Source organism: Microcebus murinus, chromosome 13 (genome assembly GCF_040939455.1).
Source record: "Microcebus murinus isolate Inina chromosome 13, M.murinus_Inina_mat1.0, whole genome shotgun sequence".
Lineage (NCBI taxonomy): Eukaryota > Metazoa > Chordata > Mammalia > Primates > Cheirogaleidae > Microcebus > Microcebus murinus.
This window is the reverse complement of record NC_134116.1, coordinates 5,363,724-5,372,100: the sequence shown is the minus strand read 5'-3', so window position 1 is coordinate 5,372,100 and position 8,377 is coordinate 5,363,724. Positions and strand designations below refer to the sequence as shown.

Genomic DNA, 8,377 nt, shown 5'->3' with positions numbered 1-8,377 from the left:
CTGAATCAATAACTCCTGGGTGAATTATTAATCCCTGCAGAGTTGATGAAGACCTGCCGAGGATGAGTCCTACCGTATTATTAGGTAACGGTCCCTTAAAATCAGATGGGACCGGTTGGCACCCCATGAGGGGGGTTAATACTGTTGTGGTGGTGGCACAGAGGTCCAATCCTGCAGAACCTTTAGTGGCTCTCCTTGGCTCCCCGGAGGCGCTAGGAGCGACCTCTCCTGGGTATTCCCCTGCATGGCCCCATATATTTGCGGGCCCTGGGGTCGGGGGCCCCACCATCCGTTTTTTTGCTTAGGTACAGGCTTTCCATTTTGATCCCGAACTATGGGATTTCCATCCTTATCCTTCATCGAGCGACATTCAGAAGCCCAATGTCGCCCCTTGCCACAGGTAGGGCAGATGCCTGGCTGTTTGTTAGAGGAGCTCCCTTGCTTAGGAGGTGCTCTACATTGCCTTTTAAGGTGCCCAGGTTTGCCACAATTGTAGCAATTGCGTTCCTGCTTTGCTTGAGTTGCTAAAACAGCGGCCGCCAGGCCACTATTGGTCAGGGGACCCCCTATCTCTCTGCATGCTTTTAGCCAGGCATTAAGGCCTTTATTCTTCCAAGGGGCAATTGCATTACGGCATTCCGTAGTGCACTGCTCAAAGGCAAGCTGCTCAATGAGCGGCATGGCTGTGTCTAGATCCCCAAATACCCTTCCTGCTGCCTCTACTAGCCTAGCTACAAAGTCTGAGAATGGTTCAGCAGGGGCCTGGATAATTTTTGTCAAGTTACCCCTGACCTCCCCACGATTGGGCAAGCTCTTCCACGCCTTGATGGCTATGGAGTTGATCTGGGCATATACCTCCTCTGGGTAGGCGACCTGATTGTTGACCCACTGCCCCTGCCCTGTGAGCATGTCAAAATTCCATGCTGGTTGCCCACGCTGGGCGTTTCTCTGGGATTGCTCCATGCACTCTTCCTGGTTAATGGACTTCCAATCTAAATACTGACCTGTAGTCAGTACTGCCTTGACGAGCTGACTCCAATCTCTGGGCGTCATTGCTGAATTGCCCAGTCTCTCTACCAAAGATAAGGTGTAGGAGGCCCCATGTCCCCAGTTTCGGACAGCCTCCGCCAGCTCTTTTAATTGCTTGGCGTTTACTGGCTCCCAGCCCCTTTGATTACCATTCTCAAAGACAGGAAAGGTAAGAAACAGCTCTTTTCGCTCTTCAGGGTGAATGAATGAAGCACCCTGCAGTGCGCCTCTCTGCCTGGGGCTAACGCTTATTTCCTCATAAGGCGGGGCAGACGGAGATGGGCGATACCGCTCATAACCTGCCGCTTCCTGAAAAACCGGTTCCTCTTTCTTTTCTAGTTCCTCCCCCGCCTCCTCCCCTGAACTTGAGGAAGTAAGAGAAGAGGAAGAAGAGGAATCATCCTCAGAAATATTTAATTTTTTAAATTCTGACAGAAAAAGGCTATCTCCTCTGTCTTCTGTCCTGTCCTTTCCTTTGTTATTTTTATTCCTGGTACTTTTACATTTCTTTCTCTCCCTTTTCTTCTTTCTCTCCCTTTGCAGGTCGGGCTGTGCTATCCCTCCCTGCATTTTCCTTTTTTGAGCTCTATATTCCTTTTTTCCACCTTTTACCGCGGTACCTCCCTTACTGCTTCTCTCTGAGCTTGCTTCTTGCAAGTCACTCAGTGCACTTTGGCTAGCTGCTACGCGCGGGCCTGAAGTCTCATCATACAGGCATTTCATGATAATAGGCCACAAAAAGCGCCGCAGCAGAATATTACCCATTTTTTGGAAGCAGGGGAGTTTTGGCCGTCCCACACGTCAGTTCTGAACTCACCTCTGTCGAGGTCGTCTCCGCTGGTGCCTCAAAGTTGTTTCAAGTCCCGGGTTTCGGCACCACTTGTCGCGCCCGCCTCGCCAGCAAGGAAGACGCGGCAACTGGAGTTCTTCTGACCGTGCTTTAATGGGGCTCCCTTTAGACTTACATGATGCGGAAGACCCTGAGCACAGGCTCTCACACACTTATATACTCTAAGGAAGGGGGGAAGTGATGGGGATAGGTTAAAAGCGCTCGAGGGTTATTACTGATAGGCCAAGCTAAGATCCTTCATATGCATACTTATAGAACGGGCCAGGACTTACTCTGCGCATGCGCTGAACTTGTTTACTACAGGCGGGCCACCGGAAATCGGCGCCATCTTGTAATGGCGTTGTCACCGCGCCCCACATATATATCACATTTTATTTATACTTTCTTTTTTTATATACTTTCTATTATTGATGTAAAAGTTTCCAGTTTTGCAGCTTGGAAAGGTAACAAATAATGATGCTCTAAACATTCCTTTGCATGGTCAACAGACGCAGGTATTTCTATTTAGTACAACCTAAGCGTGGAATTGTTGAATCAAAGTGTGTGTACGTTGATCTTTGGAAGATACTACCAAAGGGTTTTTGAAAGTGTTTTTTATTATATCTCTCAGTTAAATTTATTAAAATACATGTCTTTCAAATAAATATTTTGAACATCCCAAATCAATCAAAGCAGTGAGATCGCAAAGCGTTGCTTATCTGCATGCACATCATTAGCTTGTACAGAATATCCAAAAGCCATCAAAGGTCAACCAGGCTGTCTAAAGACGTGATGGAGGATATGAGGACTCCACAGGGTCAGTCATCTGTACAGGCTCAAAAGCTGGCTTGATCCTTAGAACCTCTGCAAAGCCACCACCAAACCAGCAAGGGACATGTGCTATGTCTACGGTAGGAAAGGCGGTCCTGGCAGAGCTTCCTGTGGTAGCAGACGGAGGATCGCCTGACAGCACAGCCTCAACGGCACGCTTTGCTTCCTCTGCTGATTGAAAGTACTTACATGACGCCTGACCAACATCTGTTTCACCGCCTGAACTGAGCTGTCCAAGGTCCATCACCTGGGCAGGAACACGCCGCAGGGGCTCATCCGCTGCCCGCTGTGTGCGCACTGCCTCCCGGTGCGGCCGGGCTCCTTCCCCTCGCCTTAGCCTCTCACCTGTACCTTCCTCTGAAGAGCCCTTTTCCAGGCAATTTGTGCTAATCTGCTCTTCTGCCGCACTTGGACTTTGATCACTTCTTGATTGCCAGCCGATATCCACTGCTGTGTCCTGTGCTTGGCCGAGGCGTGCCGGGTTTTGCTGCGTGGCTGTGTCTCGCGGGGTTGTCTTCTGAAGTTCTTTCTAGCTTCAGGACGTTTAGGTTACTCTTTGGTGCTATGGAGCAGCTGTGGCTCCCTGAATCCTGAGCGCTGTGGCTGATGACAGCTGTCAGTTTTGCCATCAGACCGGGACAGTTTTCGGTTTATGTTGGTTATTCTGCAAATGAACATCCTCTAAAGGCTCCGTCAGATGCTGCGGCGAGCCCTAACCAGCTGTGTGGGGCTTTGTGTCTAGCACGGTGCGCCAAGCATCATGCCAGCTCCAGAAAGATAGGCAGCTCCCCCTTCTACCTTCTCCGGCTTGGCCAGGGTCAGCCCTGCCGCACGGGGACGACGAGGTCTCCTTGTGGAAAAAACTCCAGTCTTTGCACCATTCAGCCTAGAAGGCTGCACTTTTGCCTCACAGCGCAAAATGACCACTTTTGCGAAACACAGACAAACCCTGTCTGGAGAGCAGCTTCCCGCCTGCACGCGGGCGCTCGGCCGTCTCCGGAGGGCGCGCCCCGACCGCGGGCTGCGGCAGTTCCCACGGAGCAGCACTTAAGAGTTTCCGCTGCTCCCGTCTCCATGAACACGTGATGATTGTTACTTTTAATTGTAGCCATTGCATAATAGTATCATATTGTTTTCGTTTGTATTTTCTAGATGATTAAGAAAGATGAGCACATTTTCATGCTTATGGGCAATTTGGTTATTTTTTGTGAAATGCCCAGTCAAGTTTCTTGCCCAGTTTTTCCAGCATGTTGTCTTTTTCTTATTAATTTATGGTAGTTAATTACATATCCTAGATGTGAAGGTTCTGTCACATACACCTATGACATACACATATAGCCACATATACATATAGCCACGTACACATATAGCCACGTACACATATAGCCACATACACATATAGCCACGCTGTTCTTGCCTTTTTACTTTCTTGAAGGTGTCTTTTGATGAAACAAAGTTCTTAATTTTATTGAAGTCCAATTTATCAGTTTTTCCTTTTATGGTTAGTGCGCTCTGTGTTTTATCTAAGAAATAATTTTCTGTCCCCAGGTCATGAAAATATTCCCCTGTTATCTACTAGAAATATATCTTATAAAATGTTTATATTTAGATTTAAAATTCACCTGGAGCCCGCCGTGCTGGCCAAGCACTGCTACTGCCGCCCCAGTTGCTGCTGGGCGGGGCGGCTGGGCGGGGCGCCGGCCCTCGCGCGCCCCCGACCCACGGGCCCTCGCGCGCCCCCGACCCACCGGCCCTCGCGCGCCCCCGACCCACCGGCCCTCGCGCTCCCCGACCCACCGGCCCTCGCGCGCCCCCGACCCACGGGCCCTCGCGCGCCCCCGACCCACGGGCCCTCGCGCGCCCCCGACCCACGGGCCCTCGCGCGCCCCCGACCCACCGGCCCTCACGCGCCCCGACCCACGGGCCCTCGCGCGCCCCCGACCCACGGGCCCTCGCGCGCCCCCGACCCACGGGCCCTCGCGCGCCCCCGACCCACGGGCCCTCGCGCTCCCCGACCCACGGGCCCTCGCGCGCCCCCGACCCACCGGCCCTCGCGCTCCCCGACCCACGGGCCCTCGCGCGCCCCCGACCCACGGGCCCTCGCGCGCCCCCGACCCACCGGCCCTCGCGCTCCCCGACCCACGGGCCCTCGCGCGCCCCCGACCCACCGGCCCTCGCGCGCCCCGACCCACGGGCCCTCGCGCTCCCCGACCCACGGGCCCTCGCGCTCCCCGACCCACGGGCCCTCGCGCGCCCCGACCCACCGGCCCTCGCGCTCCCCGACCCACGGGCCCTCGCGCGCCCCGACCCACGGGCCCTCGCGCTCCCCGACCAACCAGCCCTCGCGCGCCCCCGACCCACCGGCCCTCGCACGCCCCCGACCCACCGGCCCTCGCACGCCCCCGACCAACCAGCCCTCGCGCGCCCCCGGGCGGGACGGTGGCCTGAGGCAGAGCGGGAGGACGAGGCTGGCCGGTGCAGTGCGGGCTCCCGCTGCCCCTCCGGAGGCGGGCGCCTTGCTCCCCTCTGCGCAGTGCCCGCGCCGTGCTCCGTTCCCGTGAGCGCGCCCGGGACTGTGGCCCTGCAGGAGTCGCGCGCGCTCGCGTCCGCCGGTTTGCTGGGCGCCGGTCCGGCTGCACAGTGCTCGGATAGGGGTGGTGGCTGGCTGTTGTCAACACGCCCTGCCACGTGCTTCCTTCACAGAGGCCTTTTGGGGGCTGGGGGACTCTTCAGACCCCCGCACCCCTGGACATTCTTAGGGGCCAGTCCCACTTGACCCAGAGGTGAGCATGGGCAGGAGGATCCTACGGGCCTCAGGTTCTGCCTGAGCTGGTGTCGCACCCAGCACAGCTTTGAGACGGCAAGACTGGAGTCCGGCCATCACCTCTGTGGACACTGTGGAGCTAGGATGAGCCCACTTGCCCTGGTGTAGACAGGGAAAATGAGAGATAAAGCCTCAGTTTCCCCCTATATAGTGTTAGAAGTGTTAGAAGTGTTAGAAGTGGGTGTTCTCAAGAGTTCCACATAGTCACATGTGTCTCCTGGCCTTTGTTCTCCATTATGACCCACGGTGCTCTGAAAAGATGCTTTCCACTCTCTGGAGACCCTTCAGAGCAGAGCTTGGGCAGTTGAGTACTAGGGAAAGAGAAGGATGTTTCGGATCACTGGCCCCTGAGTCTGGGGTCCAGGGTTAAATCCAGGTCATGTTGGGTCCTTGAGGTTCTCATTTGGAAGTGGGGGGTAACAGCTACCGTTGCTAAGGTGAGGATACCTCATGAGGGAACTGCACACCCCAGGAGGTAGAGGCAAAGAGGGGCAAAAGGAGCCTTCTGAGGTTCCTCATACTATTCTTGAAGCTGAAAGATGCTCTTTTGCACAGCCAGGACCCTGAGGAGCCACCATCTTGAGAAGCTCACAATGCAGGTGTTGTTTTGTTCTGTGATACTACTGCCCATGGCTGCAGTGCTAGTTTTGGCCACCAGAGGTGACAGCAACCTATGGCCCTGGTACTCACTGGGCTTGGCTGGAGCAACTGAAGCAGGGAGAGTCATGCTCAGGTTGTTCTGGCTGTCTGGTGTCTCAGAGACAGCTCACAGCTCCTGTTATTATCAATGATCTCCATATTATGAGGTGATCAGAAGCAGGAAGGGGGCTCTGATATCCGCCCATTTATTCACTCAGCAACCCTGCCCTGAGCACTCACCTTGTGGCAGGTGCCCTGGTGGGTCCAGCATATGATACTGAAAATGACCAAGTGGTCCCTGTCCCCCAGGAGCCCAGAGTCTGAGGACAACTGGACAAAACCACTAAATAAAGTACATGTGAAAGAAGAAAAGCAAATGCTATAATGAAAATGAAGTAGGATGTTGGTAGGCAGGGCTGGGGAGTCACAGAATTGTGGGGACATAAATGCCTCTTTGAGATACATTCATGTGTGAACAGAATGGCGACAGAAAGCCAGCCTGCACGGGTCTGGGAACCGTGTGTCAGGGAGAAGCCCTTGTGCAGAGACTCACTGGCGGAAGTGAGTTTGGCAGAGAAGTTAGAAAGGAGGCTGTGGCTGCAGGGGGCTGGGGAGAGAAAGCAGCAGAAGGAGGGAGGATTTTGGGGCCTGGGAGATGACCAGATCCTCCCTGACAACACTGCCGCAAAACTCAGTACCGTTAACTACAAATACTTAATATCTCAATTATGTGTGTATCTGCCTCAAGGTCTCTCAACAGGCTGGGGCTGTGGTCTCATCTGAAGCTGGACTGTGGGAGGATCAGCTTCTAAGCTCACTTATGTGGGTATTGGCAGGATTCAGTGTGGACTGAAAGCTTGGGCTCCTCCTTGTCTGTTGGCCTGGGCACTTCCTCAGTTCTCTGCCATGTGATCCTCTACATAGAACAGCTCAAGGAATACAATGCAGGGGGTGGGGGAAGGGGGGGGAGATGGAGAGACTGGATGAAGGAAGAGAACATAGGACAGAGCAAATAGGAGAAAAATGACAGCTTTTCTTGTAGCAAAATCTCAAAAGTTGCAATAGACAGAATCCCCCCAAATTCATATGTTGAAATTCTAACAACCCCCAATGTAATGGCATTAGATAAGAGATAATGAGGTCCTAATGTTGGAGCTCACATGCTTTATTGTGAGCTCACTAGCTTTATTGTAGGAATCCCAGAGAGCTTTGTCCCCTTCTCTCTGCCAGATGAGGACACAACCTGTAGTCTGCATCTGCAATTGAAAAGAGTCTTCACCAGAACCTGACCATGCTGGCACCTTGATCTCAAACTTCCAGCATCCAGAACTATGAGGAATAAAACTCTGTTATTTATAAGCTGCCCAGTTTATTGTTCTTGGCTATGGCAGCCTGAACTAAGACAGAAATGATAGCCCATCACTTCAGTTGTATTCCGTTGGTCAGAAGTAAGCCACTAACCACTCAGTGCTGTGAGCCTTTGTGTGGGCTGCTCACCACACCAGCTGAGATGAGACTCATGGATCTGACTCTAAATAGAATGGCAAGGAATTGGAAGGTTTGCTGTCAGAGGATGACGCTATCTGAATTTCATTTAATTTCCACCTGCTATTGATGCAGTATGAAAAATGAGGCCCAGAGTGGAAGTAAATTTTTCAAGATTGCACTGCTGGACCCCAGGCCTGCTTGAGATATACGCCATGCTACCTCCCATCCCTTTTTGTAATTTTTATATTTCTTAATTCTGTGCATTCTCTACATGTGACACCATACCATAAGTTTCATAAGTTTTGTCTCATACATACCTAACGAGTTCCTAGGAAGCAGATGCTAGCATGATCCCCTCTGTGAATGTTAGGAGGCCGGGGAGGCCCTGAAACAGGTAATTATTTATCTGGGGTAACAGAGATGATAAAAGAAAGCAGCTTATGACCCAGCTCTGTCTCCTTAAACCTTGGTTCCCGGCTGCATTTACGTCTTCCCGGGGGGTTCAGGGGGGCTGTGTTTGCATAGCTACAGAGAGGCGATGAGTCAGCATGGGGAGGAGGGTGAACAGTGAGCATCCCAGTGGGGCCTTTGGAAAAGTCTTATGGAATGAAGGGGCCCAGGTGATGGAGCTCCAAAGCAGTGACCTCACTTCCTTTGTGACAGACTCCAACAGAACATAGAACTCTGGCAACCAGACAATTCCACAGCCAGCTCCATATCCATCTCATTTGGTGGGA

General features: G+C 53.0%; 1 pseudogene; it reads right to left on the bottom strand.

Moving 5' to 3' along the window:
* Positions 1-2,639: 2,639 nt before the first annotated feature.
* On the bottom strand, positions 2,640-3,801 carry LOC109731392 (tRNA (adenine(37)-N6)-methyltransferase pseudogene; annotated as a pseudogene).
* Between the last annotated feature and the right edge of the window lie 4,576 nt (positions 3,802-8,377).